Consider the following 25,685-nt stretch of genomic DNA (forward strand, 5'->3'; position numbering starts at 1 on the left):
CCTAGCTCTCCTGTTGGTATGCCTAGATAAGGCCTTATCCAATTTATGTCTCCCAATAACTTTTGAAAGTCATTAAGTGATTTGAGTTGATCTACTCGTATTTGAATTTTTGGTGGACGGACCATGGTTGAGGATAACAGGACTCCTAGATAATTAATTGGAAGATTTAATTGTACTTTATCTATTGCTATCTCTAGATTATAATTTTTTAATAAGTTTGTAAGTGTGGCATAACATTCCAGCAATATGTTTTTATCTTTATGTGCCAATAATACATCATCCATATAGTGAAATATTTGTAGTTCAGGATTTTGATTTCTAAGTGGTTGGATTGCTTTGTTAACATAAATTTGACACATAGTTGGACTATTAGCCATCCCCTGAGGGAGTACTTTCCATTCATATCTCTGATCAGGACCTTCATGATTTAGTGCAGGGATAGTAAATGCAAAATGTGGACTATCCTCAGGATGAATAGGAATTGAAAAAAAACAATCTTTAATATCTATAGCTAAAACATACCAGGTTTTTGGTAAAGCAGACAATTGGGGAATCCCTGATTGAGCAGGTCCCATAATAACCATCTCATTATTAATGGCTCTTAAATCTTGTAATAATCTCCATTTACCAGATTTCTTTTTAATAACAAAAATGGGAGTATTATGGGGAGATATGGAAGGTTGTATATGTCCTTTCGCTAATTGTTGTTTAACCAGATCATGGGCTACTTGTATCTTTTCTTTAGTCAGGGGCCACTGAGGAACCCACACTGGTCTTTCTGATTTCCAAGTAATTTTTATTGTCTCAGTGGCCCTTTCTGAAAATCCAACCCATGTCTGTCTGTTCCTTGATCTATTTGAATTGGTGCTGCTATATTTTGTCCTTGTTTTCCTAATCTTTTTTCTTTTTTAAAACCTTGTTTAGCCCTAGTAGTGGGCGCATTAGGATTGATGTTATTTGTTAACGTTAAACCTAATTGATCTAGGACATCTCGTCCCCATAAATTTATAGGAAGATGATCCAATACATATGGCTGTATAGTTCCCTCACATCCTTCAGGATCCTTCCAATCTAATACCATTGCACTTCTATGGGGATTAGTAGCCACTCCTAGGCCTCGAAGCGTTTGAGTGGCTTGTTGTAATGGCCAATGTTTTGGCCATTCCTGACTAGATATGATGCTAAGGTCTGCACCTGTGTCCAGTAGCCCATTAAAGTCGTATCCTTGAATATTTAGTTTTAGCATGGGGCGAGAATCTAAATTTAAAGACAGCATAGCCCAATCTACACCTGTGGAGCCCAATCCCCTGGTACCTCTTTCTACAGTACGACTAGAAAATTTATCATGTAGGCTGGGTATTATTAGTAACTGTGCTATTCTATCCCCTGGTGAGATAACTGATATGCCTCTTGGAGAACTAGCTATAATTTTTATTTCACCTTCATAATCGGGATCAATTACCCCGGGACTTATCATAAGTCCAATGGTGCCTGGCATTGCCAGAAGGAGTGGTTGAGAGGTGATGCCAGGGAGCCATTAAGATGATGATAATTAAGTTAAGCTGTGTATAATTGCTGTGACTGGATGATGCTGGATTGAAACAGGCTGTGTATTCAGTTGTATATAGACCCCTGCTGTCCAGCAATGGGGTGGCTCCTGCTGCCTCGGGGGCCTGCTACTTTTGAGTTCTCGCAGAGTTCAGGTTGAGTTCCCCGTTGAGTTCTCGGTGGAGCCCTGTGGAGGGCGGGGAGAGTTCCTGGGGAGTATGTGTGGAGGGCCATGAGAGTTCGGGCAATAAAGGAGTTCCTATTTGAACCTACAAGTGCCTCATGGCGGCTGGGTTATTTTGTGCCCAGCCAGACTGTGGCAATAACCTACTGGTGCCAGGCCTTCCTCTCCAAAGCACCTCCATCTTTGACTGGGGTCTTGTAATAAAGGTCCCCTTTATCATCTTTGGCAGTCGGAACAGTTTAACAAATTGATGCCACACTGAAGAAACGAGGGGCTGGCATTCAGCTGAATCTCCCTTAAATGATGGACATTCCTCTTTTAATGATATGTGGTATTTCACCAGGAGCATGGGACTGAAGAATCTCCACATTTTTACCAGCTAATTCATTTGGGGTAAGATGTGGCAATCCAACTGGCTTCAGCATTTTCATCTATAAAATGAGAGTGCTTATAACAATGGTGGCTGATGTGATAGGCTGTCAAGAGTGTTCCACTGCAAATTTACACAGAGGGTGTGGAACTGACATCTATCTGGCCCTTATTGTGGACTAGTAATTGTACTACATACTTACCAGGCACTATTTATTATAACCAATCTTGAACAGCAAATTCTTGAAACAAACTTTATATTGATTCAGTGTTCTTATTCTTGTTTTACAAATGAGGAAATTGATACTGAAGGATTGCCTGGGGTCACCCAGCCAGCAAGTCACAGAGCTAGGGACTTGGTCTTCTTAACGGCACCTCGTTGACACCCTTACCACACCACCCAGCCACTCAAAGTCACCAGGCTTAGCTTGTCACTGCCTTTAGCCCATGATCCTTAATCTATCCCAGGTGGCACATGAACAGCAGTGATTTCTGAGGCCACTGCTTTTGTTATGAGTATGTTCTCTTCCTGCTAGAGACTCTTTTTGATTGTTAATCTCAGTGGTGAGGAGGAAGAAGGAAGTCACAGGAGAAAGAGTTTAAGAACTTCTAAAGGTGTGGTGCATTTTCTTCTCCAAGTCTCTCTTAAAGCCGAGGTGGTAGGAAGTGTCAGAGGCCATGCAAAGTACAGAGACTCTAGAGTCACGACTGTCACCTTGGACAAGCCAGTTAATCTCTGAGTTTCAGTTGCCCATCTGTAAAATAGGCGTGTTAAAACCAATGTTCCAGGATTCTTGTGAGAATTAAATAAGTCAACACAGCCTCATGTTCATGACCATCCTAGCATCTACCACTCTGTGTATTTAAATTTTATAATATGTCTCCCTGGGCTGGGAACGTAGTCCAGTGGTAAAGTACTTGCCCAGAGTGCATGAGAGGCCCTGGGTTCAATCTCCTGTACAGTCTAAATAAATAAACAAACAAACAAACAAATAAATTTTTAAAAATGTGTCCCACCATTGTACCCCTAGTTCCTCAGCTCATGTCTGGCACAAATGTTGGTGGAAGAGATAACAGTTGTAAAGATAAAATCTGTGAGGTTCACAGCTGATCTGCAATAAATTAACATACACATAAACACTTGTGTACATAAAATGAAGAAGGGGAAAGAGGATGATTTGAGAGATCTCTCACCAGGATGTAGTTCCTACAGAAATTGACAGGGCCAGTAGTGGTTGTGTGGAATGAACTCTTATTTGGAATCAGAAACCCTGGATTCAAATCCAGCCTGACCATTACAGCTCTGAGGCAGTGCCTTGGGTGCTTATAGCTGATCTGATCTGACTGACTGGTCTGTTTGCTTCATCTCCCCTTACCTAGTGGGTCCTTTAAGAGGGCTCAAATCCCTCCTGGAAAGATTCCTGACAAGATGCTCTCCTTGGCCAAATTCTACTTAAGAAGCTTCCCTGAACTTTCCAGCTAGGCCTAGACTTTTGGACTCTGGTGTTTATCTCTGCATTGTCCAATTTTAGCAAGAATCCTGCCGAGTTAGTTTAGCTGATCATCCATCCTCCACGTCTGATCATTATCAATACCTAATCAGGTTCCTCCTCCACCACTATTCACCCAGGTAATGTTGGATCACCCTGGTCTTCCTTCATCAAGAATCCTGTTAAGTGGGTTTAGACAGAAACATCCCTTACTCTTCATGCTTCCTCTTAATAGTTTTCTATCTATCGACCCTCATCGTGCTCTTTCCCAGTTGCCCTTGCTGTGACAGGGGTTTAGCCCAGTATCTCTCCGCCATTGCAAGAGCCCATTGCAGTGGTCCTTACACCCACCAGGAGGGCCCCCTTTGAATATAATCTGCCTGTCCTTCTTTAACAAGTGTCATTCATCCCCTCCCCCGCCCCCCTTTAACTTCCTGTGCATAAAACCCTAGCCAAATGAGATTCTGCTTGCTCTCTTAGTCCCAGTCCTCATCCAGAGAGCACAGGCTATCAGGGTCTTGGGGAACTATCCATGAAAGCACCTGGGAATCCGGGGCTTTTTACTCACATAGGGAAAGGTGGAGGCTCTGGATTTGTCCAGCATCAGCTCAGAAATGCTGAACTGCCCAAAGAAAACCCCCTAAAAAGAAGGGAGCGTTTAAAGAAAATAAAGGTGAATTCCAGGCATGAGCTTTACACGGGGGAGGGAGGCTCCCCACTCCCCACCCCCTTCTCCCAAGGTGCGCAGCCCGCGCCGCCCACCCCGGGCGCTACCAGGCGAGGAGCCGAGGAGCCGCGCTCTCTAGGACCCGAGAGGAAGAGCTGCAGGGAGACGGTGCCTCCAGTGGGTGCTGCCGCGAGCGGCCGGCCGAGGGGGCTGGAAATGAAAGTAAAGCGCTCCGGAGCCACATGGACGGAGCTGCCGGGGCGGCGGCGCCGGGAGCAGGATGCGGCCGCCCGTAATTAAATAGCATTTACTCTTATTATTACTAATAATAATAACGTAATCATACCTCTAGTCATAGCATACCATTTATCGGGCTCGGCGCAGGCCCGCGGGGAGCGCAGCCCGGCCGAGGTGAGTGCTTGGCGCGGCCGCAGCCCCGCGGGGCAGAGGCCGGGGCCGCGTCCCGGGAGGGCGGCGCGCGGGGCTCGGGGCTCGGGGCGCCGGGCCGGGCCGGGGCGGAGGCGCGGTGAGCGGGGTCCAGGCCGGAGCCGCGCGCCGTCCATCTGGAAAGGGGGTTTTGGAAAAATAAAGAGCCCCTCAACCGCATTGACTCCTTTTTGGGGACCCCCCCTGCCCGCCCCCGTATCCTGTCCCCAAAGTTTTAAAGTTATCGTGCGCCCTGGGCCACCTGCCGCTGGGGAGGTCCGGCCGCCCCTGCAGCCCCCAGTGGTGTCTTGGAATTTTCTTGGGTGGGGGGCTGTCCACTTGGGGTCTGCAGCTTTGGGGGTGTGCGGATGCTTTGCGGGTCCCCGCGCAGGAGGTCGAGGGCAGGTAGGGGCCCCTTCTCCTTTTGTGTTCGCCTTGGCTCCGCAGTGCCTGAAGTTGGAGGGGCCGTGGCGAGGGCCGGGTATCACGTCCGCCCCAGGGGCCACCCCTGTCGGCTGCGGCGGTCACGCGAGTCCGGGGATCCAGGGCCTGCGGCCGGGCCCTGGAAGAAGGGGCGTTAGGGAAGGGGGGCGCGGTCTGGGCCTGCTGGGCAGGAGGGCATTTCCGGTCGCAGGATCTGTCCCCCAGCTCAGGCCTGTGAGATGGCCGTCGCCGGGCTGGCGGGGTGGGAGAGCAGTTCGTGCGGGCTGCAGGGTGCGGGGGTCCGGCACCTGGGGGGCGCGCCGCGAGGCTGGGGGCCCTGGCAACGCTGAACAGACCTCAGGCACCCCCTTCTGCCCTCAGTGGACTGGGGCTGTCCTGGGATTTTTGTTTCCTTCTGTCTTCCCGTCCACATTGCCTGGTTCGGATTTTATACAGTGCCTGGTTTGGGGGTCCTTCACAGAGACAGACAAAGCAGTTTTCCCGGTCCCGGGGTGGTGAGGGGATGGAATCATATACAAACCATTCACTCTGATAAAACAGAATGGCTGTGGTGCCTACCTGGTACCAACTGGGCAGACTGAGAGCTGGGGCTGCAGATGGAGTCTAGGGGTCTGAAGAAGGGGACTGGGCCTGGAGTGAGGATCTGGGGCCCACAGCAGGGTGATCAGGGGTATCATTTCCGCAGTTGCAAGCCAGCACTTTGGTTCCTAGGCACCAGACTTGGAACCCCAACTTCTTGCCATTTCCCTCAGTGCCCGCAGTTCATGTAGTCTGATGAAAATAGCAGAATGCAGATCCTTGAATTTTCACACAAATGCGATAATTATAGTACAGTTAGCAACTGTGTTGGACACAGACTCCTAACAAAATCTTTCCTTCTACTACCAAGACTCCCCCCCAACCACACCAACCAAACCCTTCCTGGTCTTCCCCACTTGTACCTCCCATAGAAGTTGGCTGTAAGCTAGAAATAACACGGGGCCCAAACCTGGCAGCTCTTTTTTTTTTTTTTTTTTAAAGAGAGAGAGAGAGAGAGAGAGAGAGAGAGAGAGAGAATTTTAATAATTATTTTCCAGTTTTCAGCAGACACAACATCTTTGTTTGTATGTGGTGCTGAGGATTGAACCCAGGCGGCACTCATGCCAGGCGTGTGCGCTACTGCTTTGAGCCACATCCCCAGCCCCAAACCTGGCACCTTTGAGACCAGAGGGTGCCTTGAGTTGGGAAGGAGAAACCTGTCTCCAGAAAAGATGAGATTTGAGGGTAGAAGAGGGATTTTGTGATACATGAGCTGGGATGGGGTTTGTGCTGCAAGTTCCGAGCTGTTGAGTTTTTGCTTAGTTTAGTCAGTTCACAATTTGGTTTGTTGAATTATTTAGAGGCTAAGAAGTTGCTGGTCTCTTGAGTCTTAGGTATACAAAAATTGAGGTATCAGTAGTTTTGGGTTTGAGAAACTGAAAAGAATTTTTTTTTTTTCAAAATATTTATTTATTTATTTATTTTAGTTGTCGGCGGACACAACATCTTTGTTTGTATGTGGTGCTGAGGATTGAACCCGGGCCGCATGCATGCCAGGCGAGTGCGCTACCACTTGAGCCACATCCCCAGCCCCTGAAAAGAATTTTTTAAATGGCACTTTTTAGTTTGTAACAAAAGGGCTTTCACATGTTAGCTTACCTGTCTTCTGTAGCAATTATATCTGATAAACATTTTTTTTTTAAAGAGAGAGAGAGAGAATTTTAATATTTTTTGGTTTTCGGTGGACACAACATCTTCGTATGTGGTGCTAAGGATCGAACCTGGGCCGCATGCATGCCAGGCGAGCACACTACCGCTTGAGCCACATCCCCAGCCCCCTGATAGACATTTAAAAAATTTTTTTTTTAGTGGCAGATGGACACAAGACCTTTATTTTATTTATTTATTTATTTATTTTGTGATGCTGAGGATCAGACCTAGTGTCTCACACATGCTAGTCAAGTGCTCTACCACTGAGGCATAACCCCAGCCTCTGATAGACATTTTTTCAACCTTTCTTTTCCAGAAGAGAAACCTGAGTCTTAGATAATAGGGTGTCCTGCTTCCTAATTAGTTTTCTGACTCAGACCTTTGCCCTTTCCCAGAGTCCCGGGCTACCAAGCAAGTGCCTCTGGTGAGCTGCTGGGGGTCAGATGTGGGGTTGAGCCATTTATAGTCTGGCTGGAAAGTGAGCCAATGAGAGAACCAAAAAGTGTTTAACTCTGGGGTCAGTGCACTGAGAGTAGAGAAAAGAGAGCTCAGGTTAACCTGAAAAAGTTAGGGAAGGCTTCCTGTAGGAAGCTGAATTTGAGTGTTGAAAGAATGGGGAGGTTTGGCCAAGGAGAAGAGCAAGGCAAGTCCTGAATTATTCCTATGCTGCAAAGTTGATTTACAGTCTAATTCTTACTGTAGTTTCAGAAGGGGTGGGCATTTTTATCTCCAGTCATTGAAGAAATTGAGGAACATAGAATTTGTGTGCCATCTTAAGGTCACTCTGCCAAATTTGAACACAGGCCCTCATGACTCTTGCATGTACTCCTGTCCTCTATAGCCACCTTCATCTCAAAACAGAGATAAGAACTGGAACTGGGATGATCTGAACTGCTAAATGCAACAGGGCTCATGCTAAAAGATCAGCAGGTTCCCAAGGCCAGGGAATTCTGCTGAACTAACTGTGTATCCCAGGCCCCTCAGAGCTGCCCAGCACAGAGGGCAGAAGAGGGTAGAGGGAGGACAGCCTGAGTGTGGAAGTTCCTTAGTACCTGCTGGAGACTGGCTTGGACCCTGGAGGAGCCCTGGATGATTTACCCAAGCCTTCCGAGGACAGGAGTTGGGTCTGATTCACCCTTTGCCTCCAGCCTCAGTGGACATGCCAGGAGGACAAATCTAATCATTCTGTTGTCCAATTGAATTATATCCCAGTGTGGAGCAAGGTTTATTTTGCCTGGGGTTGAAGGTCTTCCTAGAAGAAGTGCCATTTGAACATTTGAAAGATAGGAATGAGGAAGGCCAGAGAAGGAGCATTCTAAGTAGAGACGGATGGACAAAAGCAGAGAAAAGGCCTATGCAAAGAAGACACAGGCCACCTGGTACAGCCACAGTATAGTAAGCAGATGGGAGTTCCAGTTCAGGTCAGGCTCTGCCACTGAAGTCCCTTTGGTTCTCTGAGCCTTTCTGTTCTGAAAATAAGCCCTGAGATTTGTTGGTGTTTGATGGTAACCCATGCCTGGAGACGGGAACAAGAAAACCAAATGAAGAGCCCGACACAGTGGCACATGCCTATAATCCCAGCAGCTTGGAAGGCTGAGGTAGGAGGATCGTGAGTTCAAAGCCAGCCTCAGTAACAGCAAGACACTAAGCAACTCAGTGAGACCCTGTCTCTAAATAAAATACAAAATAGGGCTGGGGATGTGGCTCAGGGGTCGAGTGCCCCTGAGTTCAATCTGCAGTACCGCCTCCACCCCCAAAAAAAGAAAATCAAATGAAAGGAGCTAGAGGAATTTTACATTTTTTAATGAATCTAACAATTTTGGTCTAGCAATTCCCTAGTGAGCAGACCCAATTGTGAGTCCTAGATTAGTTTACTTAATCCTCATAACAGCCCTATAGGTAGGCCCTATAATTATCCCCATTTTACTGATAAAGAAACTAAAGCACAGAGAGGTTAGATGACATTGCATAAGGAACAGAGAAGTGAAGCTGACCCCAGACAGCCTGGCTCTGGAGTTGGCTCCATGCGGGGGTAAGAAGGAAGAGGGGAGATGATAGGACCCGTGATGCAGGTCCAAGCATGGTTCAGACAGCAGAAGGTGGAGGTGTCCTCAGGAGGCTGGCTTCTGTGCAGCAGGAGGCCCAGCCTGGGCTGATGAAGTGACTACAGTGTCAGCTCCCTGGGGCCTCCATGGAAGCCAGCTCCTTTCATCACACTTAATGGTCCATAGAAAACGGGCTCCTTTTTCTTCCTCTGTCATCACCAGCCACAGGACTCCTTCCTGCCTTATTTATTTCCCCTGGTGAGTCTGTTTCTTTGCAAGCACCATGATGGCTTCTGCAGGTGTGCACTAGCACTGTTTCCCCAGCAAGCTGTGGGGGTCTGCAGGGAAGGAGGGATGCAGTGTTGCTGCCTCACTCCAGAACCATCTAGTTGACTTCAGTTCAGCATCAACTCCTGAGCCCCCAGTGGGAGGCTGAGACATGATGACAGCAATGACAGCAGGCACCATGACATTTAATGCCACCCTGTGCCAGCACAGTGCTTGGCACTTTCTTTGCTATCTCTTATTGAATCTGTTTCAAAACTCTTTGAGGCAGGAACAGTTATTATCAACCTCATTCTGAAGATGAGGAGAATGAGGTTCAGAGAGATTAAGGAACATACCCAAGGTCACACAGCTGTGATAGAGCAGGGAGTTGGTTTGAGGTCTTACCAGCCATGCAGGAGTGATGCTAGCAAGTTACTTGTAGTCTCCACCAATCTATTTTCCTCCCTCTCTCCTTCCCTCTCTACTTCTCTCTTTCTGGTATTGGGGATTGAACCCAGGATCTCACACATGCTAGCTAAGTGCTCTACCTCTGAGCTATGTCAGTAGTGCAGCCTGCTCTTTTCTTATCTGTCTGGAAATCCTTATTATTAGTAGCAGTGGTGGCAGTAGTAGTAGTAGTAGTAGTACTTGTGACTGAACCTAGGGATGCTTTACCACTGAACTACATCCCAGACCTTTTTGTTGTTGTTGTTTTAATTGGTTGTAGATGACAGTAGAATGCATTTTGACTCATTCTACACATATAAGCACAACTTCTCAATCCTCTGGCTATACAGGGTAGAGTCACTCCAGTAGTGTAATCATACATGTATGTAGGGTAATAATACTCTATATACATGTCTCATTCTACCATCTTTCCCATCCCCACACCCCACCCTTCCCCTCACTCCCCTCCATCCCCAGACTTTTTAATTTTTTTTTTTTTGGTGATGCTGGGGATTGAATCCAGGGCCTTGTCCTTGCAAGGCAGGCACTCAACCAACTGAGCTATAAATATATATATATATATTTTTTGTAGTTGGACACAGAGGGTTTTTTTTTCATTATTTTTTGAGGGTAACAGGGGTTGAATTCAGGGGTACTCAACCCAGCAATAGGGTCATTTTTTAAATGTCTCATATTAGCAATTCATTCTGTGGGTCTTGTTGGGGAAGCTGGGGGTGGTGAGAGCCTGGGAGATGGGGATTTGGACCTTTCCTGTACAGGTGGCCCCAGGTTGTAGGGAAGGTGAGGCAAGATTGTCAAAGTAAAAGCCCTTTATAACCAGATAACCACAGGAAGGAGGAGATTTTGCTTTGCTGCTGACTCTTAGTTTGATAGTGTGGCTGCGGGGTGGGGGTGGGGTGGGGGGGGCAAACCTGGGGCTGTTTCCTGAACTTTGGTTTCTGCCAAGCCAGCTGCAGAGAAAGCAACCTACAGGTTGCTGAGACCTTTGACATCTATTTAACATTCAGTCCTGAACCTGTGTTCCTGATGGAGCCTCTGTTATAGGTGGCTTTGGCCAGTCACTGTCCTGTCCAAGACTGTTCTGCAGACAGTAGTAGGGTCATGACACCTACCTTTGAAGTTATTGTGGAGACAAATGATTCCTTTGAAGTTATTGTGGAGACAAATGATTCCTTAGGGTAGGGCTTTTGAATCTCAGACCCTTCTCAAACCACTGTGTTTAAATGTATAAAGTGAAATACACGGGATTACAAAGGAAACTGGTTCTCTTCAACTAAAGTTGAATGTTTTTATCAATTCACTAAAAAAGGTTTACCAGTGAGTCTAATGCAACTACCATAATTTTGAAGATTCACTGAGTATGAACATTTCATTGTCTGCAGTAATTGAAATGTGATAAGAACAGACCCCAGTGGTGACAGTCACCCCTATAGCTGCAGTGTATTACTTATTGCCTATGTTCGTAACTGGAGGGAATGCTCCATATCAGATGGGGGCTAGTAGATGTTTTCCTATCCAAGTTTCCAGCCCCTGCTTCCTCCATTGAGAATCCTTCGTATAGATGCTCCTTGATGCTTGCAGGTCACCTGCAGAAGTGAGGTAAGACTCCTTCCTGACCTCTGGAGCAGAGGATCCTGGGTAGTTAGACATCCTCATAAGTATCATAGGGAAGGGATAAATGCAGACCAGGGTTGCTGACTAGGGTCAAGGATGAGGAAATTAAGCCTTTCCTGCTCTGAGAGAGCCACCAAGGGCCTGGTGGGTCAAGAGCCATGCCAAGTATCTTTGGAGATATTGAAACCCCAGGCAGCATGTCTGCAGTCTTGATGGATGCCTGCTCTTTTTTTTTTTTTTTTTTTTTTTGAGAGAGAGAGAGAGAGAGAGAATTTTAATATTTATTTTTTAGTTATTGGCGGACACAACATCTTTGTTTTGTATGTGGTGCTGAGGATCGAACTCGGGCCGCACGCATGCCAGGCGAGCGCGCTACCGCTTGAGCCACATCCCCAGCCCGATGCCTGCTCTTTAATTAAACCTGGGCAGTGGGTACAGGAGAGGAGCACTGTTAGGTTGAGTGTGGGCCTCAGAGCCAACTGCCAGGGTGCAAGTACCAGCTCCATCACTTGCTGTAATCCTGGCAGTAAGTTACTTTACCTCCTGTGCTTTGCTTTCCCCATCTACAAAATCAGTATATAATGGTTCTTTCTCTAATGGGATTTTGTGAGGATTAAATAATATTTAAAGCTCTTAGGGCAATGTATGATAGGAGAAAGTACCTGTCAGTGATGACTGATATCAGCATCTTCACTCTTATCTTAGGATTCCTGGGCTACCCGTCAGAATAGGTTCCTGAGCACTGTTTCTCTGGGCTACTCAACTCTGAATCAGAAACAGCTTTTGTTTCCAAAGAGCTTATAGTTTAGAGGGAGATGGAGACTTGGGCATTGTGATTTCCAATAGCTAGATCAAGAACATTGGTTGTGGTGAGCATAGGATGCTGTGTTTGGGTAGGGTATGGGAAGGAAGCCTTCCTGGCAGAGGTGACACCTCAGATGAGCTTTGAAGAAGCACTGGGTGTGGAGGATTTCCCACACAGAACAGGAAGCCAGGTGGTTGCAGTAATGTGACATTCCTGGTGAGGCCAGGCCTGCCCTGCCTTGTTGCAGTCAGCTGCACAAGAACTTGGACTTTGTCCTCCTACTAGTGGTAGTGGTCTCACTGAATGTTCTGTTTGTTTCTCTCTCTCTCTCTCTCTCTCTCTTTTTGGTACTGGGGATTGAACTCAGGGAGTACTCCACCGAGCCACATCCTCAGCCCTATTTTGTATTTTATTTAGAGACAGGGTCTCACTGAGTTGTTTAGCACCTCTCTTTTGCTGAGGCAGACTTTGAACTTGTGATCCTCCTGTCTCAGCCTCCGGAGCCACTGGGATTATAGGAATGTGCTCCTGCAGTACATATGCAGTACCAGGGATTGAATTCAAGGCTATACAAGCACTTTGCCACTGAGCTAAGTCCCAACCCCCTAATGGTGACAACTTATATAGCTGTTGTACATTATTAAAACCAGAAAATTGGCTGTATATGGTGGTGCATGTCTATAATCCCAGCAAATCAGGAGTCTGAGGCAGAAGAATTACAAATTTGAGGCCAGCCTGGGCAATTTAGCAAGATCCTGTCTCAAAATAAAAAATAAAAAGGTCTGGGGGGGCTGGGTTTATGGCTCAGCGGTAGAGTGCTCGCCTCGCATATGTGAGGCCCTGGGTTCAATCCTCAGCACCACATAAAAATAAATAAATAAAGATATTGCATCCATCTACAACTAAAAAAAAAAATTAAATAAATAAATAAAACGTCTGGGGCTACAGCTGTAGCTCAATGGTAAAGGTTTACTGTGTTTAATTCCCAGCACCACACACACACACACACACACACACACACACACACAGAGAGAGAGAGAGAGAGAGAGAGAGAGATGTCTGGGTGCCTTACTGAAATAAAGAACTTATTTGGTCTTTACCTTTTTTTAGAAGCACATGCACGTGTGTGTATATGTGGAAGGATTTTGAGCAGGGGACCAACACTGGCATATTTGTTAGACGGTACCCCTGGCCCCTGAATGGGAGCAGATTGAAAGAGCCTTGTTGGAGGCTGTCAGCAAGAGAAATAAGGGCCTGTGAGCCATGATTGTGGAGTATAGGAGGGTCTCCAGAGTGGGGAAGAATTTAGGAAGTGAATGTGGAAGAAACTGGAGATTGACTGAGAATAGATAATGGACAGAGTGGGAGAATAATGGAGGAGGCAGAGGATGAGGGAAGATGCCTAGTTTAGTTTGGAATGTGTTTTGTGGGAGGAAGCCCAACCCAGCTAGGATGGGTACCAGGGAGGACTTTGTGGATGCAGAAATGGGTCTTAAAGGATGAGTAGGAGTTGACTAGGTGTGTGTGGAGGAGGGCATTCCAGAGGCTGAGGGCCCAGGGTTAGGAAAAGCATGGAGATTATAGGTTGCCTGGGCATTGAACAGCCAGTCATGCTACCCAGGTGAGAGAGTTGGTCTGAAAAACTGGGGAGGGGGTGAAGCTGGTGGAAGAAATGGATTTGTGAATCATCAGCATGACTCAGGATATCATGAAATGCAGGAACTCATCTGGGGATAACACAGAGAACAGGATGGTTGTCCCTTAAATGGAAGCTTGGAGCTTCAGTCTTGAAACCTGGGCAGAGTGAGAAGAGCCCCATAGCAGAGACAGTGCAGGAACAGTCTGAGATGCGAGGAGGAGCCTGGAAGTGACAGGTGCAGCCCAGAGTCCAGGAAGAGAAGAGTATAAAACTGCCCTTACGCTGGGCCGACCAACAAGGAGATGGAGGTCCCTGGGTTGCCGGAGGGAGCTTGGGAAGCACCATGCAGTAGAGCAGGAGTGAGGATGTGAAGACAGTGTAGTCAGCTCTTTCATGAAGTGCAAATCAAGAAGGTGAGGAACATCTGCGCATTATCCAGGAAGGGACCAGGGATAGGGGGGAGGGAATTTGGGGGCATAGAATACCTGAGTGCAATGGCAGATGGAGGGATCTTGGAGCTGGGCCTGATTGTTTAATGGGAGAGAGTAAAGGTGAAGGCGATGTGCGTGGGCTTTGGGGCCAGGATGCCAGGATGACAGAATCTCAGCTCCACCATGTATCATCTCGGTGACCTTGGGCAGGTCACCTAATTTCTCTGTGCCTGATTCTTCCTCTGCAAAATGGGAATGATAATAGTGTCTCAGAGGGCTGATGTAGAGCCTTGAGGAAGTTATTACGTGCAAATTGATGGTGCAGCCCTTGATACATGGTAACCACCCAGCAGTTGCTAATATTACTCATTTTTGTTGGTGTCAAGTTTTCTCATTTACTTTTGGTACGGGGGATTGAACCCAGGGGTGCTTTACCACTGAGCTACATCCTCAGACCCCACCTTTTTTTTTTTTTTTTTTTTTTTAATTTTGAGACAGGGTGTCTAAGTTGCTTAAGGCCTTGCTAGGTTGCTGAGGTTGTACTCAAACTTGCAATCTTCCTGTCTCATCCTCCCATGTCTCTGGAATTACAGGTGTGTGCCTCTGCACCTGGCCCTCAGCTGTTTATGCAATATTCATTCTTTTTTTTTTTTTTTTTTTTAAAGAAAGAGTGAGAGAGAGTGAGAAAGAGGGAAAGAGAGAAAGAGAATTTTAATATTTATTTTTTAGTATTTGGCAGACACAACATCTTTGTCTGTATGTGGTGCTGAGGATCGAACCCGGGCCGCACGCATGCCAGGCGAGCGCGCTACCGCTTGAGCCACATCCCCAGCCCAATATTCATTCTTATAAAGTGGATGGTTGGATGAGTTGGTATTCATTTACTCATTTTACCACCCTTGACTGGGTATTTGCTCTGTGCCAAGCACAGAGCCTTGAGATTTTGAAAAGGCTGGCACAGATCTTCCTAGCCTAATGAAGATCTGAGTCTCTAAAATTTTGTCATTTTCAAATCTCTCCCCAGTGCAGAAACAAATATGTTCCCTTTCTGATTCCCAGGTCAGTGGTTTTGTTTTCCCTCTTTCTTAGGAAGAACAACCCATTGACTTTTTGGCAGACCCTGTACTGGGTTTAAAATCAAGCACTGTGACTATGGGTTCCAACTTGGTCCCTGCGCTCCTATGTTGACCTCTACTTAGTTGTCTTCTTTTGTGTTTCAAACAAGAATAATACTTACTCTGTGGGAAAGCTTCAACCATGAGGAAGGAAGCAGAAACAAAGTATCCCGTGCCACAGCTCCTTGTGCAGATCCCAAAGAGAACCAGATAAATTGCTTTCAAACCTTTTGGTTTGTTTTGGTTTTTGATACCAGGGACTGAACCCAGGAGTGCTTACCAACACTGAGCCACATCTCCAACCCTTTTTGTATTTTTTAAATTCGAGACAAGGTCTTGCTGAATTACTTAGGGCCTTGGTAAGTTGATGAGGCTAACTCAGAACTCCTGATCCTCCTGCCTCAGCCTCCCAAACCACTGGGATTACAGCATACCTGGCTCAAACTCAATCTGTAAACACACCATAATGTGAATATACAATATAAAATGTTCTGAAATCTGCTTATGTTTTGCTGTCAACCATGAATATAGGCATCACCATAACCATACATATAGATTCAGCAGCTACATTGTATTCCATGGTTGTGGTATGAGTATATTGCATTTTAATTAAGTTAATCCTTTACTGGTGGACATTAAGATTGCCTGTAGTGTTTCATTTGCTCTTAAAAGTTGTACATTCAGGGACTGGGGTTGTGGTTCAGTGGCAACGCACTTGCCTAGCATGTATGAGGCACTGGGTTCAATTCTCAGTATCATATACAAATAAATAAAATAGAGGTCCATCAACAACTAATATTTATTTTTTAGGTGTAGATGGACACAACACAATGCCTTTATTTTTATGTGGTCCTGAGGGGAAAAAATATTTTTTTTTAATATTTATTTTTTAGGTGTAGATGGACACAACACAATGCCACTTGCTGAGGATCGAACCCGGGTCCCACCTATGCTAGGCGAGTGCTCTACCGCTGAGCCACAGTCCCAGCCGAACAACTAAAAAATATTTTTAAAAAAGTAGTACATTCAGAGTTGTTGTGTACATTCATGTGGTTGTGGCTCAGTGGTTGAATGTTTGACTAGCATGTGTGAGGCACTGGGTTTGATTCTCAACACTGCATATAAATAAATAAAATAAACATCCATCAACAACAAAAAAAATACTAAAAAAAAAAAAAAAAAAAAGAGGAATACATTCAGCTGGGTGCGGTGGCACATGTCTGTAATCCTAGTTCCTCAGGAGGCAGAGACAGGACAATCTTAAGTTCAAAGCTAGCCTCAGAAAAAAGTGAGGTGCTGCCGCAGTCTGGCTGGGCACAATTCAGGAGCCACTTGTCAAAAGAAACTAACTTTATTTTTAGAACCACACAAGATAAACAAAACAGCTCCTCAGGAAAAAACCCTCAGAGCCCAACTGCCACCACCGGCTTCCCACAAGCCACACACACCCAACAACCTCTTCCTCCCACAATCCTCCTGCTCTTGAGGCCGATTGGCTGGGTCGCATGGGCGGAGCCAAAAAAGTCCCCCAATGAGCAGCTCCGTGGTCTGAAAGGGCAGGGAAACAGCCCAATGAGCATCACCGCAGAGGAGCCAATCAGCTAGGTGTTGCTGGGGCTTCTGTGAGCCAATCATCAGCTGGCAGTCTGAAAGGGCAGGGATACAGCTCAATGAGCATCTCCACAGAGGAGCCAATCAGCTAGGTGTTGCTGGGGCCACTGTGAGCCAATCATCAGCTGGCAGTCTGAAAGTTTGCTGGAGCCCCTTCGGCTGTGGCTCTCAACATCTCCCCCTCTCTGTTTAAACAAGAAGCATGTGGCTTAGGGACCGTGTCTGCCTTAGGTTGTCCAATAGTACATATGGTCCTTACCCGTTATTGGATGAGCTGACCTCAAGGCGTCAGCCTCCTGTCTTAGGTTGGTACCATAGTAATTGGATCTTACCCGTCATTGACTACCAGTCCAGTATACAGCCACACCTGTGTAGAGGTCTTCGTACCAGCGGGGGGGGGGGGGGTGAGGTTCTTTGCCTCACCTCTGTTGGCCCCCAAATTTTAGCTGAACGATCATGACAAATAGAAGGGAGGAAGATACACCAAGCCAGCTGACGGCTCCTTTTGGAAAAATTGTACCACCGATGACACCATCAGCATAAATACCCCAACACTACCAGAAGTTGCTGCACCAACAGATAGTTCACAATGCATACAAGTGAGTTCACAATGCATATAAGTGATACATAGTCCAGGCAAGTTCTGCAAGCAGTTCAGTGATGGCTATAGCAGAAGCTGTAGATTGGTTTTATCTTTGTCTTCATGCACTGGGATGAAGATAGGAATTCTGACAATAATGGCTAAAGAAAAATTATATAACATTCCAGAAGACACTAAAAGAAAACAATTTTCTTAACAATTTACATTGTCTTCACTGAAGATAGGAATTCTGGCAATAATGGCTAAAGAAAAAATTACGTAACATTCCAGAAGGCACTAAAAGAAAACAATTTTCTTAACAATTTACATTGTCTTCACCGGCACTGGGATGAAGATAGAAATTTTGGCAATAATGGCTAAAGAAAAAATTATGTAACGTTCCAGAAGGCATTAAAAGAAAACAATTTTCTTAACAATTTACATTATCTTTAAGAGAATTATTAAATATAATGAAAAGGAAAGGTGAAAGTAAACAAACAGATCTGTTAACCTCCTTTTTTGTTTACATTATAAAACAATCTTCAACAGCTGTTTACCCAATTTAAATTAAACCATTTAAATCACGAGAATAAAAAAAAAATTATTTGGATCCATTTTTTCATGAGCACTCATCATATATGACATATGGACATACGTACATTCAAACACAAAACACAAGTGTGCACACATAATACATACGACACATAACATAATAGTAAAGGCCTTATAACTTTTTACAGGTGAAATCTTCATTGCAATGTTTAAAAACTCTATAGTCAAAAAATAGGACTGATCAGCAAAACATTAACCTAGGTCTGTATGAGCTCAAAAAAAAAAAAATATGGGAAAGGGCAATAATAAAATAGATATTGAAAAAAGCATTCTGGTTCTGTCGCAGATGTAAGAATAACCAAACTGGAGTTCTGGATATCACATCTTCTTTTTGGTCTGTAGAAATCGTTTTAGTTAATCTGTCTGGAATCCAAATTAGTTGCTGTTCTCCCTGTGGAAACACATAAACAGACCCCCGACTCCAGGCAATCACTGGGTCAGAACCTTAGTTAATCTCTCTGGAATCCAAATCGGCTGCTGTTCTCCCTGTGGAAACACACAAACAGACCCCCGACTCCAGACAATTACTGGGTCAGGACCTTTCCATTGTCCTGTTAGAATATCCTTCCAAAGTACCTTGGGCTTATATACATTTTTTGGACACATATGCCTTTCCGCAGCACTAAGCCCTGATGAATCCAAATTTAAAAAGTTTAGAGTAAAAAGGGTTATTTTAAGTTTATCTTTGGGGAATATATACCCCTTCCCAATTCCTTCTTTTTGCTTTAATAAGTACATTTTAATAGTTTGATGAGCTCTTTCAACTATGCCTTGTCCCTGTGGATTGTATGGGATTCCTGTTACATGAGTAATGCCAAATGATGAGCAAAATTGTTTAAAAGAGGTAGAAGTATAACCAGGGGCATTATCTGTTTTTAACTGTTTTGGAACGCCCACAGTGGCAAAATTTTGTAAGCAATGAGCTATAACATCTTTAGTTTTTTCTCCGGCATGAAGGGAGCCCATCAAAAATCCAGAAGAAGTATCAACTGTAACATGCAAATATTTTAATTTTCCAAATTCTGGCAAGTGTGTGACGTCCATCTGCCAAATATGGTTAGGTATCAATCCTTTAGGATTGACTCCAAGATTAACTTGTGGTAAAAAGGTCACACAATTTTGACATTGTTTTATTATTTGTCTAGCTTGTTCCTTAGTTATTTTAAAACGCTTTTGTAAAGTATTAGCATTGACATGGAACTTTTTATGAAAATTTATAGCTTCTTCTAGTGTAGAGAAAATATGTATGTCATGTGTAGTTTTATCTGCTAAATCATTGCCCAAACTAAGGGCTCCAGGCAATCCTGTATGTGCCCTGATATGTCCTATAAAGAATGGATCTTTTCTGTCCCAGATTAGACTTTGTATAGTGGAAAGCAAAAAGAAAATAGTAGAGGAAGGGGAAATCCTACCAGCATCTTCAAGGGATACTATAGCATTAACTATATACTGACTATCGGAAAATAAATTAAATACAGAATTTTTAAACATCACAAAAGCCTGTAATACTGCCTTAAGCTCTACCTTTTGAGCTGATTGTTTGGGTACTAAAAATGTAAAAGTTTGATCAGGTGTAACTATTGCTGCTGTACCATTATTTGATCCATCAGTGAATATATTTGGAGCATTCCCAATAGGTGTTTTTCTTGTCATTTTTGGAAAAATTACAGGATGCGATGACCAAAAAGACAATAAAGGATTAGATGGTAAGTGGTTATCAAATGAAACATTAGATTTGCACATGATTATTGCCCAAGTATTTAACTCATTAGCTAACTCATCAATTTGATTCATAGTATATGGAGTAATAATTTTATTGGGAGAAATTCCAAAGACTCCCTTTGCTGCTTTTATTCCTTTGAGTATTAATTGTCCTACAGCCTCAGGATACCTAGTAAGAATAGTGTTAGGAGAATAAGATAAATGTATCCATAATAATGGGCCTTCTTGCCAAAATACTCCTGTAGGAATATTTTTTGTTGGTAGTACAATAAATAATAAAGGCAAACTTATATCAATTCTATCCAAATGCATATTTTCCATATATGTTTCAATGATTTTTAATGCCTTTCTTGCTTCAGGCGTTAACATTCGGGGTGAATTTGGATCTGATGGACCTTTTAGGATATCAAATAAAGGTCCCAACTCTCCTGTTGGTATACCTAGATAAGGCCTTATCCAGTTTATGTCTCCTAATAACTTTTGAAAGTCATTAAGTGATTTGAGTTGATCTACTCGTATTTGAATTTTTGGTGGACGGACCATGGTTGAGGATAATAGAACTCCTAAATAATTAATTGGAAAATTTAATTGTACTTTATCTATTGCTATCTCTAGATTATAATTTTTTAATAAGTTTGTAAGTGTGGCATAACAGTCCAGCAATGTGTTTTTAGCTTTGTGTGCTAATAATACATCATCCATATAGTGAAATATTTGTAGTTCAGGATTTTGATTTCTAAGTGGCTGGATTGCTTTGTTAACATAAATTTGACACATAGTTGGGCTGTTAGCCATCCCTTGAGGGAGTACTTTCCATTCATATCTCTGATCAGGCCCTTCATGATTCAGTGCAGGGATAGTAAATGCAAAACGTGGACTATCCTCAGGATGAATTGGAATTGAAAAAAAACAATCTTTAATATCTATAACTAAAACATACCAAGTTTTTGGCAAAGCAGACAATTGAGGAATCCCCGATTGAGCAGGTCCCATAATAACCATCTCATTATTAATGGCTCTTAAATCTTGCAATAATCTCCATTTACCAGATTTCTTTTTGATGACAAAAATGGGAGTATTATGGGGAGATACAGAAGGTTGTATATGTCCTTCTGCTAATTGTTGTTTGACCAGATCATGGGCTGCTAGTATCTTTTCTTTAGTCAGGGGCCACTGAGGAACCCATACTGGTCTTTCTGATTTCCAAGTAATTTTTATTGTCTCAGTGGCCCTTTCTGAAAATCCAACCCATGTCTGTCTGTTCCTTGATCTATTTGTATTGGTGCTGCTATACCTTGTTCTTGTTTTCCTAATCTTTTTCCTTTCCTAAAACCTTGTCTAGTCATAATAGTGGGTGCATTTTGGTTGATGTTATTTGTTAATGTCAAACCTAATTGATCTAGGACATCTCGTCCCCATAAATTTATAGGAAGATAATCCAATACATATGGCTGTATAGTTCCTTCACATCCTTCAGGATCCTTCCAATCTAATACCATTGCACTTCTATGGGGATTAGTCGCCACTCCTAGGCCTCGAAGCGTTTGAGTGGCTTGTTGTAATGGCCAATGTTTTGGCCATTCTTGACGAGAGATGATGCTAAGGTCTGCACCTGTATCCAGTAGCCCATTAAATTCATGTCCTTGAATATTTAGTTTTAGCATGGGGCGAGAATCTAAATTTAAAGACAGCATAGCCCAATCTACACCTGTGGAGCCTAATCCCTTGGAACCTCTTTCTATAGCACGACTGGAAAATTTATCATGTAGGCTTGGTATTATTAGTAACTGTGCTATTCTATCTCCTGGTGAAATTACTGATATACCATTTGGAGAACTGGCTATAATTTTTATTTCACCTTCATAATCGGGATCAATTACCCCAGGACTTATCATAAGTCCTTTTAGAGTAGAAGAGCTGCGTCCCAATAATAAGCCTACTGTTCCTTTGGGAAGAGGTCCTTTCACCCCTGTGGGAATGATTTGAACTCCCATCTCTGGAGTTAGTACTGATCTGGCGGAGGCGCAGATGTCCAACCCTGCGCTCCCTCTGGTTTGTCTGATGAGGGATCTGATGGACAATGTGTCCTGGGCACTACCCTGATGGGGTTGCTGGGTTCCTCCAGTGCTCCGTATATTTGTGGTTTTGGGCCCCGGAGCATTGGGCCCCCCTGTCCATTTTTTGGCAATGGAGCCCAGTACCTTTCTCCACGATATCGTGGATAAACACTTGGTCCTTGTTCGTTTTTTGATAATGGAGTACCCTCTATGGTGGTTTGAGAACGGCATTCATTAGCCCAATGTCTCCCTCTACGGCATCGTGGGCAAATACCCGGTATTCTACTCCTTTGATACCTAGTTTTGTTAAACCCTCCTCCTATGGGGCAATTCCTTTTAAAATGTCCTGTTTGTTCACAATTGTAGCATGTTCTTGGCCTGGAATCTAAAGCCTGTTTTACTGCAGCTGCCACAATTTGCCCTTGTTCATTAATGTCTCTGGCATCTAAAGCCTGTTTTACTGCAGCTGCCACAATTTTCCCTTGTTCATTAATGTCTCTGGCATCTAAAGCCTGTTTTACTGCAGCTGCCATGACTTGCTCTTGTTCATTAATGTCTCTACATAATTTAATATATGTGTTTAAATCTTCATGTTTCCATGGTCTAATGATATCTCTGCACCAACGATTCGCTTGGTCATAAGCCAGTTGTTTTATTAATGGCATTGCTTGTTCTGTATTCCCAAAAACTCTGGTAGCTGTTTGAATAAGCCTATCTACAAATTCAGCATAAGATTCATTAGTTCCTTGTATTATCTTAGATAATTGACCTTGTAAACCTCCATGTCCTTGTAAAGTCTTCCATGCCTTAACTGCATCTACAGCAATTTGTAAATATACACCAGGATCATATGCAATTTGTTGCTGCTGATTCTCATAAGGTCCCTTTCCTAACAACATATCTAGATTTCTCTGAGGATAACCAGCTGCTGCATTTCGCCTAGCCGTCTCCTTGCAAAATTCCTCATTGGCAACCTTCCATAACAGGTATTGTCCTCCATTTAGCACAGCTTTACACATATTAGCCCAATCTGCTGGCGTCATGTTCAAGTTGGTAATGGATTCGACCAAGCTTACAGTGAAGGGTGCTTGAGGACCATAGGTTGTCACAGCCTCTTTTAGCTGCTTCACTGTTTTGAAATTTAAAGTATGGTAAACTCGCTGCCCTCCTACCTCAAATACAGGGCATGTTAATACTTGAGATCCTGTCTCAGGATCTGAACTATCCACTGCGGGGGTTGGGGGCCTCTCAGCATATGAAGGTGGCCTTGTCAGTTGGACACTTACGTCCTCTGGTGATAGAAAGGTGTTAGTAGCAGTCTCCTGTAGAGGTGGTGCTGTTGGTTGGACACGTAAGCCCTCTGGTGATAGAAAGGTTTTAGTAGCAGTCTCCTTTTGTAACTTTCCCCCTGATGGCTTTTTCTGCTCTAAACTTTCTTTCTCTGTCTGATTAGCTCGAAAGACCTTCTCTTTTCCTTGAATCTTTTCCTCTTTCTGACTAACTTGAGAGACCTCCTCATTTACTTGAATCAATATGTCTTCTCCTTCCTCTACCTTTGTCTGAATTGAAGGTTTTGGACTAAGCAAACAAGATACGAACGTCCACAATGGCAATGTGCCAGCTGGCAGAGTTCCTGGGCTGTTCTTTTCTATTCTTTTTAAATCTTCACCATGATGGTTCCATTGTGATATACTTAACAACTCCTCCTTAAAAAGCCATGGGCTACATTTTTGCATTGTATCAACGTATGCCCTGACTGCTCTTGATTTTACTGGGATGCCTCCTTCCTCTAACAATTTACTTAACACTCTTTCGGTTTGTTTTTTACTAATTTCTGATCCCGTGTTTCTACTATAATACAACCCAACAAGATGACGCCAAACAAAACCGAGACAGAATGAAATAAAAATGGAACCACACAAAATCATTATAACCTTTCTATCCTCCTTACATGTGCATCCGTCCTTTCTCCCTATCTGTTCCTCAGACGTAAATAGTTTTTCCTCAGAAGTGAGCGGTTTTTCTTCCGTCTCACTCATCTCCAGGGACAGGCAACTTAAAACAAAAATGAAGCAAAACAAAAGAGGAATCTTAAAATGGCTCCCCATCCTCTCACCCTGCCCTCAGGGGCGAGCGGTTTACTTACCCTCAGTCGCTCCCCGTGCGAGCCACCAAATGCCGCAGTCTGGCTGGGCACAATTCAGGAGCCACTTGTCAAAAGAAACTAACTTTATTTTTAGAACCACACAAGATAAACAAAACAGCTCCTCAGGAAAAAACCCTCAGAGCCCAACTGCCACCACCGGCTTCCCACAAGCCACACACACCCAACAACCTCTTCCTCCCACAATCCTCCTGCTCTTGAGGCCGATTGGCTGGGTCGCATGGGCGGAGCCAAAAAAGTCCCCCAATGAGCAGCTCCGTGGTCTGAAAGGGCAGGGAAACAGCCCAATGAGCATCACCGCAGAGGAGCCAATCAGCTAGGTGTTGCTGGGGCTTCTGTGAGCCAATCATCAGCTGGCAGTCTGAAAGGGCAGGGATACAGCTCAATGAGCATCTCCACAGAGGAGCCAATCAGCTAGGTGTTGCTGGGGCCACTGTGAGCCAATCATCAGCTGGCAGTCTGAAAGTTTGCTGGAGCCCCTTCGGCTGTGGCTCTCAACAAGGTGCTAAGCAACTCAGTGAGACCCTGTCTCTAAATAGAATACAAAATAGGGCTGGGGATGTGGCTCAGTAGTCAAGTGTCACGAGTTCAATCCCTGGTAACCCCCCTCCCCCCCAAAAAAAGAATATTTGATCATTTGTAAGGACTTTGGACGCAAGTAACAGAATTCCTACCTCAAAATAGGAATTCACATAAGAAAAATGAGGGGGGACAGTCTCACAGGCAATTAATTTTTGGAGTCAGATTTGTCATTAAATACCTTTCGTCTTTCTGCTTTACCATACCCAGAGTGTTTATCTTGTCAAATTTCTTTCCCCTGTCTTTGTCCTCTTTTTAAATTTAATTTAATTTTATTTTTTGCACTGTCCTGGGGAGTTCCACCCAGGACCCTGAGCATGCTAGGATAGCACTCTACCACTGAGCTACCTCCCAGACACTTGTGGCCCATTTTAAGCATGAAGAAAACCTTTTGGCTGACTTCTCCTTTCTCATTGGTCAGGATGATTTAATATGCCCTTGCCTAAGCTAATCTCTCTTTTTCTCTGATAAGAGAAAAAGACTGTTGTGATTGGCTGAGCTCAGTTAAACTTCTCCTGGGTGCCTAGGAGAGGAACAAGAGTGAAGTGTTGCTAGGAAGAAATAGGGAAACTGGCTGTCTGCTGGGGAGGCAGCCAGCAGGATCTACCTTGCTTATTTTGGTAGAGGTCACTAAATTGCTTCACAAAAATGGTTCCAGTTCATAGTCACAATGGAATTCCTGTTCCTCCACCTTCATCAGCCAGGCTTTCTTTGTAGTCTCCTGGGTGGAAAGGGGTGTCTTGTTTTAAGGGTTTTAAGGGGTGGTTTTTTCATCATTGAGTCTGGATATCTTTTTTTTTTTTTTTTTTTAAGTTGTAGTTGGACACAATACCACAATACTTGTATTTATTTTTGTGTGTGCCTCACACATGCTAAGCAAGTGCTCTACTTACGAGCTACAAACTCAGCCCTAGTCTGAGTATCTTTTATTAATGATCTGTGTTTTCTGTGAATATCCTACTGATGTTCTTTGCCTATCTTTCCAAATAATAATGATCATAAAATAATATTAATTAAATGCTTATCATGTGCCAGATACCTCATTTGTCACAACAACCCTATAAAGCAGATATCAATATCCTTGCTTTTTTTTTTTTTTTTTGGGTGGTACCCAAGGCCT

General features: G+C 44.1%; 1 protein-coding gene across 2 annotated transcripts in view; it reads left to right on the plus strand.

Annotated features, from left to right (window-relative positions):
• Positions 1-4,393: 4,393 nt before the first annotated feature.
• The window catches only part of Zc3h7b (zinc finger CCCH-type containing 7B), a 60,782-nt gene continuing 39,490 nt past the window's right edge, over positions 4,394-25,685 (plus strand). For both annotated transcript variants that reach the window (XM_076855222.2, XM_076855224.2), the window contains exon 1: positions 4,394-4,669. The gene's annotated coding sequence lies outside the window, so the exon portion shown is untranslated. The remainder of the gene's footprint in view (positions 4,670-25,685) is intronic.

The sequence above is a fragment of the Callospermophilus lateralis genome, chromosome 4 (genome assembly GCF_048772815.1).
Source record: "Callospermophilus lateralis isolate mCalLat2 chromosome 4, mCalLat2.hap1, whole genome shotgun sequence".
NCBI classification, from domain to species: Eukaryota; Metazoa; Chordata; class Mammalia; order Rodentia; family Sciuridae; genus Callospermophilus; species Callospermophilus lateralis.